General features: G+C 47.8%; 1 protein-coding gene and 1 pseudogene across 6 annotated transcripts in view; both read right to left on the bottom strand.

Moving 5' to 3' along the window:
• Positions 1-5275, bottom strand: part of Adarb1 (adenosine deaminase, RNA specific B1) — a 94972-nt gene extending 89697 nt beyond the window's left edge. For 4 of the 6 annotated variants that reach the window (XR_002821257.1, XM_023715912.1, XM_004631805.3 and 1 more), the window contains exon 1: positions 5185-5275. The gene's annotated coding sequence lies outside the window, so the exon portion shown is untranslated. Of the gene's footprint in view, positions 1-1926; positions 1969-4400; positions 4483-5184 lie in introns of those variants that run through there. The other 2 variants (XM_023715913.1, XM_023715914.1) reach the window with 2 other exon arrangements.
• A 10456-nt stretch (positions 5276-15731) lies between these two features.
• LOC101571447 lies at positions 15732-16133 on the bottom strand (annotated as a pseudogene).
• Positions 16134-16973: the final 840 nt, after the last annotated feature.

Raw genomic sequence — 16973 nt, 5'->3', positions numbered from 1 at the left:
TCGTTCTCATCTGCTCAGGAACATGCACATACATGCCTGCCATGTCTCCCTCAGCTATCCCCTCAGGACAACATTCCCACAGAGTCATCGCACTGTCCCCACTGGCTCTGCCCGCAGCCACTCCACCCTTTTACATCCTGGACTCCCAGCCAACAGGCCTCCCACCTCTTCCTCCTCCAGCATACCCTGTCCACAGCAGACCCCTTGCCAAAGTTCCCATGTGTCCTTACCATCTGTCCTCTGCCCAGCCTACGGCCTCAGACACCAGCCAGATGAAAGACTTCAGATTTACATATCTGGCCCAGTGTCTTCTCAAAGCTGACCTTGAGTTTCCATCCAAAAGATATCCAAAGGTCTCCACACAGATGACTAATCATAAAAATAATAAGTGCAGCAAACCTCCCTAAATCCTGGTAGTCAGGTACTATTTTAGGCATCAGTTGCCTAACTCAGTTTATCGACTCTGCAATGCTGTGAGATATAAGTTGTCACTCCTCAAGCCAATCTGTGGACAGAAGACACAGGCACAGAGCCACCACACAGTGCCCAGGTCATACACCCAGAAAGTGAGGACTTCAGCCTGGTGCCTGTCCCCCAAGCTGTGGGGGAACCTCTGAGGCCACTGTGTAGGCAGTCTTAGGCTCTCCTGACTAAACTCCAAATCCTGCCCTTCCCAATCTTCCCACCTTCTGCACTACCTATTGACTCCAGGCAAAAGCTGACTAGGAAGAATCAGATCCCAAAGGTGAAGGAAGGTCACAATGACTCCATCTCATTTCAATTTTCCTGTCTTATGAAAATGCAAGAGTGATGTAATTCTAAAAGTCTGTGCTTAAAGTCTGAACTCCTTTCATGAGGACAAACAAATGCTACCGTGAGTGACGTGAAAGACTGGTGTCATACTCTCACTGGCAACATTCTCCTTTTGTTAGTAGACAGAAAAATACCTGTGCCACTTACAAATGCTGGCATCACGTCCTGGAACACAGTAAGGAAACTGATCTCACACCTCCACCCAGGGAGGCCCTGCGAGGTCACCCAGTGTGATCACCTGGTTCCAGGGGCCTCTCGATGATCCTCCTGGCTTCCCGCCACAGAATGAAGGTGGGAAGTGCTCACTGCAGGGAGGAGGGAAGAGAATAACCCCACATACACACACCCTTCACAGTGTGACCTTGGGTAAGTGACTCTATCTCTCTGTGCAAGCTGTCCCTGTCTGTAACTGGGTACCAACACAGTCAAGCCCACCTTCTAGGCTGTCCTGAAAAGTAAATGAATGGATGTACATAAAGCATTTAGACTGTATGAACACCTCACATGCTCCTGAAAACCGAACAGCCAAGTAATGCTTCCTGAAAATACACCTATGGCATCCTTGCTGTGGTCAAACTCTAAAAGGAAGGGAGGCAGAAGAGGCAGGCAGTCTCCTAGGGCTGCCCATCACCCTGGGATTAAGTCTAAATCCTTGGCACAGCCTAAGTGCTCCACGAGATGCAGTCTTCCCCACTTCCCAGCTTCCTAGGCCTCAGTGCCATTGGGCACAGGACTCCAGCACCTCCTCTGCCAGGAGGGTTCCTACCATGTCCCACATCACCTGTTGTCCTCTTCCACTGTTTCCTTGCACTCTGGGGCTTCAGGGTCCCATTCACAGGTCTGGGTCCCCACAGAATGAACCTCACAGGTGGGAACTGCCCACCCTCTTTGGGCTCATTCCACAGCTCAGCACCTAGAACAGCAGCTGGCTTATAGGAACCAGGGGAGCAGAGAGGTATGACTAGGCTGGGATCCCACTGACCTGGAGCAGGCAGTTTCCAGTCTACTGTGCTTTACCACAGATTCCCTGCATTTTCTTTCTTTTCTTCTCATCTGAATCTTAACTCCATCAAACCTGAAAGCAGTCATTAGCATCCTCCTGGAATAGCTTACCAGCACAGTGAGGAGGATGAGCAGCAAGCAGCACTAACCAAACTGTAAAGAAGAAAACACAAGCAGTCAGAAGACCCTAGGCTGGCAGCAGTCAGCTATGGGGCCAAACTACACCCAGAGGCCACAGTGTAGATACCTGGGCTGGCTTGTTAGCCTCCCTGCCCAAACCACTAAGAAGCCACAGCATCGCAATTTAAAGTTCCATAATAATTATAGGCAAAAAAAAAAAAAAAAATTAACTAAAATCTTACTGAGGAGAAATACTAAATAGGTGAAATATGTTTTACTGAAATAGTCTAAAATAAATTATCTACTCAAGAACACCAATAAGTAAAAAAAATGTTTAAAAATTCTACAACTCATGACAAAGGTAAAATAGTCATAACAGGGGCCGGGGAGATAGCTCAGTAGAATAAATGCTTGCCTGGCAAATGCAAGGACATGAGTTCAATCCCTGGTTCTGAAAAAAAAAAAAAAAAAAAAAAAAAAAAAAACAGTCATAACAAGACTCAAGATTTGCCTTTCCTACCTCGTATATTAGAAACTTCTCAAACAAGAGGTTTTCTTAGAGCACCACACCACACGCTGTGGATCCAGATATTCACCTTCAGAAAACTGATGCAGAAACCCATCAAGTTTCCCAATATAACTGGACCATTCTAACTTTCTGGCTTCAGGGCCAGCCTGATAGCTCAGCAGACTACAGTGCCTGCTTCGGCAGAGCGCAGCGGCCAGGGTTCAATCCCCAGCCTGCCATGCCGGCCCTGCCCCCATGGCTTGCTGAGATGTGATTGAGACTGGTCATGGTGGCATGTGCCTGTAATCCCAGCACTAGGGAGGTTGAAAACAGGAGAATCACTATGAGTCTGATCTATGTAGTAAGACCTGGTAGACATTATCCTAAATACAGAAAAAACAAAAACTTTCTGGCTTCCTAACAAGCTCCATAACTTTTAGTTTCTTTCTTTTTTTTTTTTTGTAAAGGTCAGTAAATGTATAATCTCACTGATTAACTACCAGTAGTGAGTGGGTGTTTCCTAACTACCTCCTATCTATTTAAATAACATGCTTTGGTCCTGTGCACTGACAGCTAATCACAGAGTTCAAGGGAATAAAACCCAGTTCTCAACGAAGACTTACCGTTAAGGGATTTCAATAATAAAAAGTTACAACAAGGTCTGGCCTGCACTCATGTATGAGAATATGCTATGCAGCACTGTTAAAGAGATATGGAAAGCCATATCAAAGCATGTCTGCAACTGCAGACACATGAGATGGTGTACTACGGCACAGTGCACCAGATCAATCACTGGCAGCAGGGGCCTGGGCCCTAGGTGTGGTGAACCAGGAGGGAATGAGGCTGTCCATATCTGTGTCCCTTTTGATTGCACTACGAGCCTTCTCATCTTTTTAGGTCTATAAGCAACCTTTTTATAATTTGATAACTATTGGGATTTTTCCTTTAAAAATTGAATATTACAAAGTGACAAAAAAAAAACCTGCCAGTGACATTTTGAACCCTGCTATCACATTTAGCACTGTATCCTGCAGAAGAACCTAGCACACAACAAGCCAAAAAGCAGTACTCATCAAATAAATGAGGTCAGCCTCAGTCTATTCACTAGCAAAGGTAAGTTTAAAACACTTTTTCAAAAACTCAACACAATACAAGTGCTTCACGTGTACACGGAAGTGCACATCTAAGTGCATGAGAAGTGAACTGCCATTAAGCCAGGGTGTGCTATGTGGACAGTGCTATTGCTTGGCAGCTGATCCTCCCACCTGGGCCTCTAGAACAGATGGCAAGAGACACATGTGTCATCAATTTCTCAGCGATGCCCCATTCTCCTCACCACTGGCCCTGCAGAAAGGCCATCTTTTCCTACCAGCCAGAGCCTCAAACTCCACAGCCACAATGTGGTTGTATACACCTGGTTGGTTCCCAGAAAGCCTGCCATCCAATGAGCACTGCTGGATGCAACGGACAATGCATTCCTTTGGGATACTTGCATTCACCCCCCCCCCACCATGACCACAGTGCCCCACTGGCTGGCATGTCTCATTCAATATGTATCAAGTCCCGCTGTGTGTGTTCATGCATGGATCCTGCCTGCCCCCCGGCAACCTTGTGTCCAGAGACTGTTCTGTTCTCCCAGGCTGGCAGAGGCTGTACCCGTCGACCTTTCCCTCTGGCAAACCGCAGCAAGCAAGAAGGGTAAAGCCATCCCAGCCCCAAGATAAGCTGGAATATGAGACAGCGCACTTCTCCACAGCCTCGAACTGCTCCCTAAACAGAGGGCGTGTGGAGATGCAGCTCGGGTGGCACCTTTCACGGGGACACAAAAGCTCAGAGGGATGGGAAAGGGTTACAGGCACATTTCAATATAAAACTGCCGTTCTGTGTCGGGTTAGGGCGCTATGATACGAGTACAGAAGCAAGTTTGGTACCAGGACCACTTTCTTGTCGCACTTACAGAATGGCACGCAGCGATGGCCTTCATGCGAAGGGACCACCAAGACCTGCTGGCCAAGACACCACAGCCAACCAGACGCCGGGGCGGGCTCCCACGCCAAACCCCGCCGGACTCACGTCAGGTTTCTCGTCAGGAAAGGGCCCCGCACGGCCGCGTCCCTGGCCCATCTGACGTGTCCCTCCCGCACCGCCACCACGTAGTCATTCTGCAGCCCGCGCGAGCGCGTCACCGCAACTGGCCCGCTGCTCGGATGGCACCGCGGGGACCTCCCGGCCCGGCCGTCGCCACACGGCGTCCAGCGCGGGCCCTGTGCCCGGGAGGGACGAGGGCGTGCGGACGCGCGGGTCCCGGAGGTACCAGGTCCCTCCTCGGAGCGCAACGTCCTCTCCCCTAGACGCAGCCTGTCCTAGGGACATAGTCGCCTATTCCAAAGCGCACCGCCCTCCGGGGTCGCGGTGTCTCCAACCGGAGCCGCAGCTTCACCCCTGGGGCGCAATCTCTCCTCTCGGGCCCAAGCACCCCTTCAAGAAGCAGCTCCTCTCCCGCAGCCGCAGCTCCTCTCCCGCGGCCGCAGCTCCCCTTCCCCAGCGCAGCTCTACCCCTGGCGCGCTCTCTCCGGCGCTGCGCTCCCACGCGGATGCGGACGAGCCCGGGCGCAGCTGCCTCCTGGTTGCTACCCGGGCGCTGCCGCTCTTGGGGCCGGGTCTCCGAGGGCAGCCCCTCGGTCTCACCGCCCACTGCCAGGCGCTCGCCGCCAGCCACCCGCCGCCAGCCGCCGCCTTACCTCGGTCCGCCGCGTCAGTTCGCGTCCCAGTCCGCCCGCTGTGCGCTGCAGCTCGGCGCCTCAGCCTGCCCGCGCCCCCGGCTCGCCCTCGGCCCAGCCACGGCTCCGCCCCTCGCTGTCCCGCCCCGCCCCGCCTGCCGCCACCGCGGGGGCGCGCGCGCTGAAGGCGGAGTCAGCGCTCGAACGCCGACGTGCGCGCTCCCGCCCACGGCCCTGAGAGCCGGGACCACCTGCTGTGTGGACCACGAGAGCGTGGGATTGTTGCTGCAGCTTGCGCTGCTCAGGTCTAGGGTTGGAGGCGGGGGCAACCCAGGGCACAGCGGAGAGCGATGGATGCCTTGCGCCGGCTCCCCCAACCGCGGAAACGTAGCCGTGGCCACTTTTCCGAGTGAGCAGGGTTCTGGCAGCTGGCCTTGCGCAGCGCACATCTAGATCGGTCCGGGCCCCAAGCCTTGCCCCGAGGCGGCCCTGCTTTCTGTGCCCGCCCACGAAGACCTGAGTGCAGGTGGCCGACCGGCCGTGACCGTCATCAGGCACCCAGCGCTCCACGGGCCGGGCTGACCCGAGAGCTGGCCCTGGACTCTGAGCGTCCCTGACCTGGGGACTGTTGGACAGTGTCTGGTTTGGCAAGCTCGCCCTGCTTCTGTATGTGCTGGGTGCTGCCTGAAGAAGACGGATGAGGCCCAGCCGGGAAGACCAAGGCTCCCAAATCCCGGTTTCAGGAGTGTCCTGGGAGTTGCTCTGACGTCTTCTGAGCCCTAACCTGGAAGCAGAGTGAGCTGCGGTTCTAGACATTTCAGGGGCAGCTTCTCCAGGCTATGGTTAGAATTCTCCTTGAAGTTAGGAGCACATCCAACTTACCGAAGTTCAGGTGGTGGGTGGGCGGTTTGGTTGTCATAAAGGCATTTTAAGGCTTTTTTCTTTTTTTTACAGTCCATATGATAAACCTGTGTTGAGTACTGTTTACAGACTTCTCTAGTGTGCCTAGAATCACGTTCACAGCAGACGATGGCCGTGGCCAGAGACTCAACGCCTCCAAAGCCCTGCACCAGCACAGGCTGTGCTGTGCTCGCCAGGGTGAGCTCAGGTCTGAGAGCAACTGCAGACCAACACTAGGTCTGTAACCTCATCCCACCGCTGCACAGGGCCCTTGCTCTGCCAAAGTCCTAGTCCCATTTTACAGACAGGGAACTAGGATGGACGAGAGCAGAAAACTCACCGGGGCAGCTGCAGAGCTGGACGTGGACACTGAGCCAGACAATACTCTGGCAGTAGTGACTTCTGGGGGAGCCCAAGGACTGCAGACGGTTGGGTTCCCAACTTGGGTGGGCCTAGATTCCAGATCAAGTTCAGATCCCAACACCTCATGGCCATGGCACTAAGCCATCCATATGCCCTCGGTTTGCCTGGGTCCTTGGTTGTAAAATGAGTGGTGGAAGTAGAATACAGGGAAAATACCAGGGGAGCCTGATGCCTGATCGGTACCACAGTGCTGGTGGACAGCCTTGCCCCAGACAGCTGCACCAGCAGGTGGCTTGCAGCAACTCTGGGGGCAGCTCCATGTTTGCATCAGTCACCAGCAAAAGAAGAAGCTGTCCCTGGGGCAGGCAGCTACCGGGCATGCCCTTCAAACTACCTTTGGGCTGAACACCAAGGAGTGGGCCAGGGGACACCAGGCAGTGGTCTGAGTGACACTGGGACTCTGAGGGCTTCTGGAGCTTCATTCTTAAGCAAATGTGGACACAGCACAGTATGCCTGTATTTGTAATAAACCCAAAGTTAACATGCTTCCAGCTATCCTTGCTAGTGAAACTGAAGACCAGTAGCCTGTGCTGGGTCCAGCTGGTTTGCACTGTCAGTTGCCTTCCCTCATGTGCCAGGTGCAGGGATCATGGAGTACAGGGCCAACAGTTTCCCACCATCAGCTACCTGACCAAAGCTGTGTCCCATGATAGCTGTGCTCTGCCTCCAGGAGTGCAGGTCTCAGGCAGCCTCTCCAGCCTCTGGTCAAACACAGGCATATGAGGGAGACACAGAAGTGGACAGGAAACTGCACACTCCAGAGTCTGTCATCATACCTATAGTCTGATGTCAGGAGTGGGAATAGCTTTGTATGCCTCTCTCACCCTCCTGTCCCCTTGGCAGTAGTGCAGGAAGAAGATGGTGGCCCTGATGGAGACCCTCACATTGCTGCTGCCCAGCCTCTATGGCTGCTCCCAACACCCAAGCCAGGAGCCTGTGCATATCCCTCGTGCCACCCATGTCTCACACAGCCTGCAGAGACTGCCTTCACCCTCCCTGACCCAGGATTGTAGCCTACTCCAGAATGCGAAGGTGGTTGTAGTGCAGTTCCAGTCCCCCAAGGCCAAGACATGAGTGCACATCTGCCAGCTGTTTAGAGCCAAGTGCAACTGCACACCTACTTGGGCACCTACACAGTCAGGTCCATCCAAGAAGGGTGCCTACAACCTCCTGAGGAGTGCCAAGGACACTATAGCCATTGCTCTCTATAAAACCAGAGGCCTAGAGAGGGCCCAGTCCCTGATGAGGTGCTGGCCACCGTGGTAGGTATGTCCATCCACCTCCTGGCCTTCAGGGAAAAAAGTAGCCTTTAGACCTGAATGCAGGTGCCTATCCCATATTTACACGTGGCTCCTACAGGCTGTGGGACAAGCGCCACATTGTTTCCTGGGATACACATGTGATGCCTCAACCTACCCATGAGAGCCCAGCCGGCCCCTCACTGCCCAGGGACTTGGCCTGTGTGACTGCTGGACTAGAGTCTGTACAGCACCACAAACTTGGTTAGACTGCTTTTCTGTTCAGCTGAATGAGGTGACACAATCACAAAATCACACCCCTCAAACAGGGCCACACTGGGGAGCTGCTCCCTTAGACCTAGGGTGCCCTCCCTCTGCTGATTCGGGTGTGCTGAGTGGGGTAGGCCTGAGCCTTGTAACTGGGAATGGGAAGGCCCAGGAGACACAGCCTTGTGTACAGACTGGGCTTCTGGTTGAGGAAATGCATGGAGCTCACTGGCATAAGAGCCTCTGGTGTGTCCACGCCTCCTGGACATGAAATGCTGAGGGAAGCGCGTTGTGGCCTGTTTGTGGTGGCTGTCTCAGTGTGGCCTGATTCTGTCTTCTGAATGGTAGTGCGTACTCCCAGCCTGTCATGCTGATACTGATGGTCAGGAGGACCGACCAGCATGCCTGGGGCAGAGTGTGTGGCCATCCAAAAGGAACACCAAAGGCAGACTTGCTTTTGTTCTTTGGAATCCTGTTTTACTATAGGCCCTGTGTACAACCAAATTTGTGTCTGAAAAAAAGCTTATTGCATTTTGTTTAATTCTGTTCAATCTATTTCAGAAAACACAGGCAGTCACTATTAAATTGTAAAGTATATTATTGATTTATCTCTTAGGATTAAAGTCAGAAAAAAACCCAAGCATGGTACACATCTGTCAGCCCACTACTCTGGGAGGGTGAGGCAGGAGTATCACAAGTTTGAGCCCAACTTAGGTAACTTAATAACTTAGTGAAACCCCATTTCTAAAGAAAGAAAGCAAGCACTGGGGAAGTAGTTCAATGATAAGACCTGGTTCAATCTCCAGGACCACAAGATAAAAAGGAAAAACAAAAGGCTACTAAGCAGTATGTCATGATATGTTCATTTGAGACATAATATTTTTGTTCTGTACTTTCAAAAGCATGACACTGGAGTGGCAGGACTAGATGGTTCTAACACATCCAAACAACAGCTTACAACTGTGCATCTGCCCAGCTCACGAGCTGCACCCTCTCTGTACAATGCCCCCATCATGGAGCTGTGTAATAGTGCAGACCAACAAGGCCCTACATGCTTTATACACAGCCTTTTTGCCTACCTCCCTGACTCCACTGGGTACTCAGCTGGCCAGAGACAGGCCTGAGTGCTATGTGCCTTGGCCTGGAGTGGCCAGGAGGTCTCTCACCCCCACCACACACTCCTACCTGAAAGCCAGCCTGCAGCAAGGAAAGACAGAGAAGCAGAATCCAAGTGGGCCTTCGGGCCTCCAGGCTATCTGTGGTATGGTGGGTCAAATGAATAAGGTGTCTATCCTTGAGTATCAGCATGAGGGAACAGTACCAAAATGCCATGTGGATACTCTAGTTTCTCTTCAGATCATATCTTTCGCCTTTTACAAAATGCCATGTGGCAGCATGGCTAGCAGGCATTGAGCTGGGCATTACCAGCCAGGCTGTGCTATGCAGTAGCTGTGGGGCAATATGGTTTTGTAGCTGTAGGGCAAGATGGTTTTGTGGCCAGAGGGAGAATTCCCAACAGAGGGAAGAGCATTTCCATCTTAGGAGTTCAAAGAGACACAAGGAGATGAGAAGTGCTGTGTGGTTAAACCTTGGGGAGCACATGGATCTGTGGCCCAACTAAAGAATGGAGTTTACATCTTTAAATCACTGAGAGGGTGGTAGAAAGACCATGATATAGGGGCCGGGGAGATGGCTCAGTGGAATAAGCGCTTCCCTGGCAAGTGCAAGGGCCTGAGTTCAATACCCGGTTCCAGGGAAAAAAAAAAAAAGAAAGACCATGAGGCAGGCTTTTGTGGCCCACAAAGCCTAACTATCCAGCATCTGACACTTGACAGAAGCATGTCCTATTCCTCCCTGGTTTGATCCAAGCAGGATCTACTGTGGGTGGAGATGTGAGTCAGATCTTCTGCCATGAGTGAGCACCAGGGAAGAGTGCACCATTAGCAAGATTAGTAGGGGCCATAGTGGCTGAGCCTGGTGCCGAGGCTGGGTTAAGGGAGCTTGGGTTGGGGATGGGGAGGGACAGAAGGAAGTGAACTCCATGAGATGGCACTGTTCTGGGGAGGACAGGGCAGCGTCTCACAGGTCTGCTCATATGTGTCAGAGGAGGTGTGCAGGGGCTGAACACATAGCCTGTAAGTCTCCCAGGTGGCTATCACAACACCTGCACATGAAATCTTGGTTCCAGAGAAGGAAGCCATGCTAGAGATGAAGCTCTGAAACCTATAAAATGGAGGAGGAGAGCTGGCAAGTTAGCTCAGAAGACAAAACGCTTGCTTTGGCAAACCTAGAGACCAGGGTTCAATCCCCAGTCCCACATGCCATAGCAGCCCTGCCTCTGGGCCATAGAGTCCAGGTGTGGTGGCAAATGCCTGTAATCTCAGTGCTGGGGAGGTTGAAAACAGGAGGATCTAATCTGATCATGAGTCTGATCTATGCAGTGAGTCCCTGTACCAAACGCGCGCGCGCGCACACACACACACACACACACACACACACACACACACACACGGAGGACACCAGCCACCTAAAGAAAGGGTGGACAAAGAAAGGGAACCTGGGCCAAAGACCTGAAGAACTGTAGCACCTGAAGACCTAAAGAACTTGCCTTGGAGTTGAGCAAGAAGGAGGATCAAGGTCAGGAGACAGTTCAGATGCAGAAGAGAACTCCAGAAGAGAAGACGAGTCAGCAAGCAAAGGTAAGGGAGGATGCAGAATCCATTTGGCCCTGACACACAGGGGTCACAGTGACCTTGGATAATTCAGAGGTGTTGGTGACATTACAGACTGAGAGGAAGCCCTTCCCATCTCATATACTAATTTTATCTTTTTTATTTTTTGCAGAACTGGATGGGACCCATGGTCTCCTGCATGTGAGACAAACGCTGTGGCACTGAGCCACCATCCCCTTACCCTCACCCCTTTTAATCTTGAGACAGGGTCTCACAAAGTTGCCTAGGTCAGCCTCACACTGGTCCTCCTTCCTCAGCCTCCCAGGTAGCTTGGTTTATAGGTGTGTACCACCACTCCTGGCTTATTTTACTTTATTTTAATTTTGTGGTTCTGGGAATCAAATATGGGGTACCATGAATGCTAGGCAAGAGCTCTATCACAGAGCCAAACCCCCAGCCCCATATACTTCAGATGCTAAGAAGAATGATATGAGGGCTAAAACATGTAAATCTTAAATAGATTATTATAGGACCTGCACTGAATATTTCAGCAAACCATAACCTGGCAGTATGTAAAGTAATGAACGTTATGTCCTACTTTGATTTCCCCAAGAATATGACTTTGAGTTAACATTTTAATATATATTATTAAATCACCCCATCAAAAGATGAACATCTGTAAAATTATCTCAATAGTTGCAGCAAAGCTTTTGATAAAATCCAGTGTCATTTGTATTTAGAAAAACAATCTTAGAAAACTTAGAAGAGAGCTCCCTAAACCCAACAAAGAACATCTACAGAAGCACCTGAAACAAACACCGAACTAAAAAACTTTTTCTAAGCCAAAACCAGTGCAGGACTGCTTGGTCTCTTCTTAGCCATACGCTGCTATCATACAGCCTGAGTCACAGAGCACAGAACACAGTGTAAGAGGAAGAAACACATGGTTACATATCCAGAAAATGGAAAGTCTACAGCAGAATTCATAGATTGAATTAAAATCTAACAGATTGCTGAATGTAAAATTGGTATATGCATGTAAGCACACCAAAAAACAATTTCTATATGTGAATAACAAATATATAATTTAAAAAAATGATACTGTTTATAGTAGTAATGAAAGTATGAATCAGAAGTAGATGACAATGAAGGAGAAAAAGTATTTTTAAATTAATGTAAAAATTAAGTAAAGACATACTATTTACATTGATAAAAACACCTCAGTTTCATAAAGATATTTCTTCTCTCAAAGATTACCTATACAGTCAATGAACTCTTTAGAAATATCCAAAGAGGGATTTTTTTGTGTGTATGCAATTTGGCTGATTTTAAAATATGAGATAAAAGACCTACAATAGCCAAGACACTCCTTAAAAAGAATTATAAGGTGGTAGATTTGCATTACCAAATGTAATGTTAAGTTAGAATAAATAAATTCAGTTGTTGCTGGCCACAGTAGGGAAAATTGGCAAATGAAAATAGACACATGGGGGGGGGGGAAGGAAAAAAAAAAGAAAATAGACACATAGAAACTTAGGTGGATAATGAGGCATTGTAGACAGGAAGAGAGGGACACCTTCAATCAGTGATGCTGGGATGTTTGTCCATCTGGCAGGGGGAAATGGAATTAGGTATATTCCTTATAGCCTCCACCAAAATCCATAAGGAAATTTAAAATTTCAAAATATATGTGTACAGCATATCTTCATGATCTTAGACAGGGAAAGATTCCTTAGGGAACAAAAGATGCTAACCATAAAAGCTAAGTTTGGTAAACCTGATCATGCCGAAATTGTGATTATCAAAATATTCAATAAAGTAAAAAAGTATACAAAAAATAGAAAATTTTTTACAACACAACTGTCAGAAGATTTGTATCTAGGACATGTAAAGAATCACAATAAGAAAAGACAAACAGCTTAATGAAAAAAATTTGACAAAAGCTACAAACAGGCACAGAAGAAGATACATGTGACCACTCAGTGTGTGCACAGTGCCTAACCCTATTGATCACAGGGCAGTGCAGAACCCAGCCACACCCATAACACTGACAGAATTTTAAAGAATATCAAGGATTGGAGAGGATGTAGATCTCCAAAATTCTTAAGCATCACTAGAGTGAATAAAATTGGCAACCACTTTGAAAAAACTTACTATCTCATAAAGTTGCATATTCATATACCTCACTGTCCAGGGCTATCACTCCTAAGCATCCACCCAGGACAGCATTGCACATGTGATCAGGAAGTGCATGGTGGCCATGTCGCAATACCCAATTACCATTTACTGGAGGAAGATGAAATCCTACACATGCATTGCCAAGCATATATGGAGCCACTTAATGGATAAACTAGCCACACCCAACATGGCAAGCCTTGGGAAAAAAATACTGACTGAGAGACATGCTATCTTCCAGAAACAGAAAACAAGGAAAAACATAATACATATCTTATGTAAATAGTGTCAATATATGTCTCATCTGTAAATATATATCTTGTATCTAAATATAGAACATTCATACAAGAAAGGAGAGAATGATTTTAGCAAATTCATAGAAAACAGCAAGTTGAAGGTGGGAATTAGCCTTCTTCAGTAGGGGAGGGAGTGGGTTAGACAATAGTCCCAGCCTTAGGATGTGTGGGGAGGACAGGACAGGCTGTGTACTGTGTTTTATAACTGACATAAACATCATCTAGAACCTTTGGGTAAATCAGATGGCTTGTGAAGTGTACTGTAAAGTATAAATTTTAAAAGAGAAGAATAGGCAAAAGATGAGAATCAGATAGGATCATTCCAACCAGATATCTAGTTTATAAAGCCATGGTCTTAGCACATGAGCTCTGTCCTCTGCACAGAGGTGGAGGGGAGAGGGCAAACTTCTTGGGAAACAATATAGGACTGCTTTATGGAGATGTGTATAAGATGCCTACAGTCCTACCCCTAACTCCACACCATGCCTTGGCCCATTTCTATTGGTGTGGCATAGTAGTACAGATGAGGTCATTTACAACTAGCTGTTATTATGCTGGAGTCCAAAGCCTGAAGCCAACAGAAGACTTGGTATGTGGGAAAGGTACATTTCTCTTGGATGGTACCTTCCTACTGTGTCCTCACATAGTGGAAGGCAATAGTGGGCTATAATAGCCACCACCTCAGTACCCCCAGAACCTCCAAAGGTAACCTGCCCTTACTTCTGCCTGAATAGATGAGTTGTGCCTATGCTTGCCTTGGCATAAATTAAATCATAGAGCATGTACTCTGTGCCTTGCTTCCTTCTGTGAGTGTTGTGTTTGTGAGATCTACTATCCTGTGTGTAGGCAGCAATAATTAACACTTCTCATTGCTATTTAGTGGTACAGCTCATTAAGGTTCCACAATATATTTGTTCATTCTGCTATTGGTAGAGACTTCAGTTGCTTTCTATTTTTTGCTACTATGAATAGTGATTCTATGCCCACCCCCACATGTACCTCCTGGTACACAGGTATACATGTTTCTGTTGAGTGTCCACCAAGTCACAGGAGACACATGTATCCCACTCTTCTAGGCTATGCCAGTTTTCCAGAGTGTGAACCATTCACACCCCATACAGGATGAAGGAGAATTCCAGTTGCTTCCCATCCCCAACAACAGCTGAACCTGGCAGAGTTTTTCATTTGGCCACTCTGGAGGGTATGTTGTGCTTCTTGATGGCTTTAACACATTGCATGACAACTAGGGAGACTGAGCACATCAAATTGTGCTTATTCTCTAATGCTCACCCTTTGTGATGAGGAAGCAAAAGAGTTTCTCCTCCTCCCCCTTCCCTTCTTTGTCCTCCTTTAAATAATTCTCCATATAGCCAGATATATAAGTCCTTGTCAGGACTTCTTTCTCTTGTTATGCCTTTCCATAATCCTAATGATCTTTTGATAATCAGGAATTCTTAGTTCCAGAGTGATCTGATTTGTTATTTTGTCTTGTCATTAGCATTTTTTGTGCCCTGTCTGGAAAGTCTTAGCCACTGCATGATCATAAAGATGTGTTCCTGATATTTTCTAGGTTTTTTGTGTCCATTATCAAAGTTAGAAAAATTATTTTCTCTGTATGGTGTGAGGTAGGGGTTCAGAATCCATTTGCTGTTTCTATTTGGTATGCAAGAACCCCTTACTTAAATGACCCCAACCCCTGCTGTTTAGCTGTGGTGTCTTCATCAGCCCTCATCATCCACAGGTGGCCATGTTCCCTGTGAACTCTTCTGTGAAGGGTTTTGCAGTAGTTCTTACCATCTCAATCACTGAAGCTATACGGCCAGCATCTTATGTTTTGACTCTACAGAGATTACTTCCTGTTTAGTTCTTCAAATTCTTCTTGGCTATAATGGTATTTTGCGTTTCTATAGAACTCTTTGAATTTCCCCCACAAACCCCACTAGAATGTTGAGTAGAATTACAGTGACACTGGCAACAAGACTGCACTCTGAGGTGGAGGCCCCAGAGCTCAATCTCTTCTTCCCAGGTGGACTAGAAAGAATAAAGGGCCCTGGGGCACTCTGCCTCCTCCCTATAGCTGAGCTGTCATCTCTACCTATCATCTCCCAGGAGAAGACCTGGGTAATCATGACTAAGAGGGAAAGAAAACCAGCCTATTTACGGACATTGGCAGAGATTGTCCTGTCCTTTTTTTCAATCCTGGCCTTCCTTCCAGCCATCGTACCTCAAACGAAAAGTCACCAAAAAAAAGGTAATTCACTTAAGCTATAACTGGGCTAATTTTCTCTTTACTCATTCCTTTTATTTTTTTAAATCATTATTTAGTTTTATTCATAACCACAAACTTAACTCTGCAATCCAGGTACATTTGGAGGGGAGCAAGAAAAACATGGAACCCAAAGAACTGCGATAGGAGCAGAGAAGATGGAGCATTTTGAGCAGGGAGGGTGCAGGGTGCTCTCCTGAGTTAGAGGAATGGGCTGGTCTGGTGGTAGCAATACACACAAGTCACACGCATTAGAGCTGTCCACAGTCGGTGATGGTGATCTTCTTGCTGGTCTCGCCATTCCTGGACCCGCAGCGCTCCATGGCCTCCATCATGTCATGCCCTCTTTCACCTTCCCAAAGATCATGTGCTTGCCATCCAGCCACTCAGTCTTGGCAGTGCAGATGGAAAACTGGGACCCGTTTGTGTTTGGCCCAGTATTTGCCATGGACAAGATGCCTGGGACTGTGTGCTTCAGGATATTCTCATCATCGAATTTCTCCCCATAGATGGACTTGCTGCCAGTGCCATTGTGGTGCGTGAAGTCATCACCCTGGCACATAAATCCTGGGATAATTCTGTGAAAGCAGGAACCCTTATAACTAAATTCTTTTTCCCTAGTGCTCAGAGCATGAAAGTTTTCAGCTGTCTTTGGAACTTTGTCTGCAAACAGCTTGAAAGAGACACGGCTCAGGGGCTTGCCATCAGCAGTGATATCAGTGGGATTGACCATGGTTGACAACAAACCACTAAGAGAATAGATAGAGGTGTCTGCAAAGCCACTTATTCCTTTTAGTTATACCTAAAAGCCCAGCTCCCATCCCAGGGAAAAACATTTTATCCTATCTAAATACTGCAGTATGTATACTAGGTTGCCAAGTAATCAAAATGATGCTTAGACTGGTTTTACAAATGCAAAATATATTGTTGTCTATGTACAATAGCTGGAATCTTTCATTGATCAAAATTAATGTGTTGATTATTATAATCTTTTTGGTACTGGGATTTGAATTCATGACATCACACTTGCCAGGTGGGTGCTATACCACTGAGTATATCTCTGGCCCAATTAATATAATCTTTCTCATAAATCATCACAGTTTTGGAGATAATTGTAGCTAAAACTGGAAGGACTTAAAACAAAATACAGGCTCTGTCAATGAGGGGGTCTGAGGGCCAATGATTTACAACTGCTACTCCAGTCCCCTTAGAACAGTTTGTAGACTTACTGGAAGCTTGATTTCAATCATGCCAAAGAATAAAGGCATTCAATACCTAATAAACCATGTAGATACTTTCACATTGGGTTGAAGCCTTTCATTGTAGAGTAGAAAAAGTACAAGAGGCAGTAAAAGTTTTAACCTCAGAAATCATCCCCAGATTTGGACCAAAGAGCTTACAGAATGCTAATTGCCCCTCTTTTAAAGCAATGGGCATGCAGGATGTCTCTCAGGCTCTGGGCATTCTCTATTACCTCCACTGTGCACAGAGATCACAATCATCTGGAAAGGTAGAAAAAATGAATGAGACCCTAAAGATACTTCTTCACAAAAATGGCTCAGGAGTCCTGCCT

The sequence above is a fragment of the Octodon degus genome, unplaced genomic scaffold (assembly GCF_000260255.1).
Source record: "Octodon degus isolate 3935 unplaced genomic scaffold, OctDeg1.0 scaffold00045, whole genome shotgun sequence".
In the NCBI taxonomy this organism is placed as follows: Eukaryota; Metazoa; Chordata; class Mammalia; order Rodentia; family Octodontidae; genus Octodon; species Octodon degus.
The sequence above is the reverse complement of the archived record's forward strand: the minus strand, read 5'-3'. Positions and strand labels throughout refer to the sequence as shown.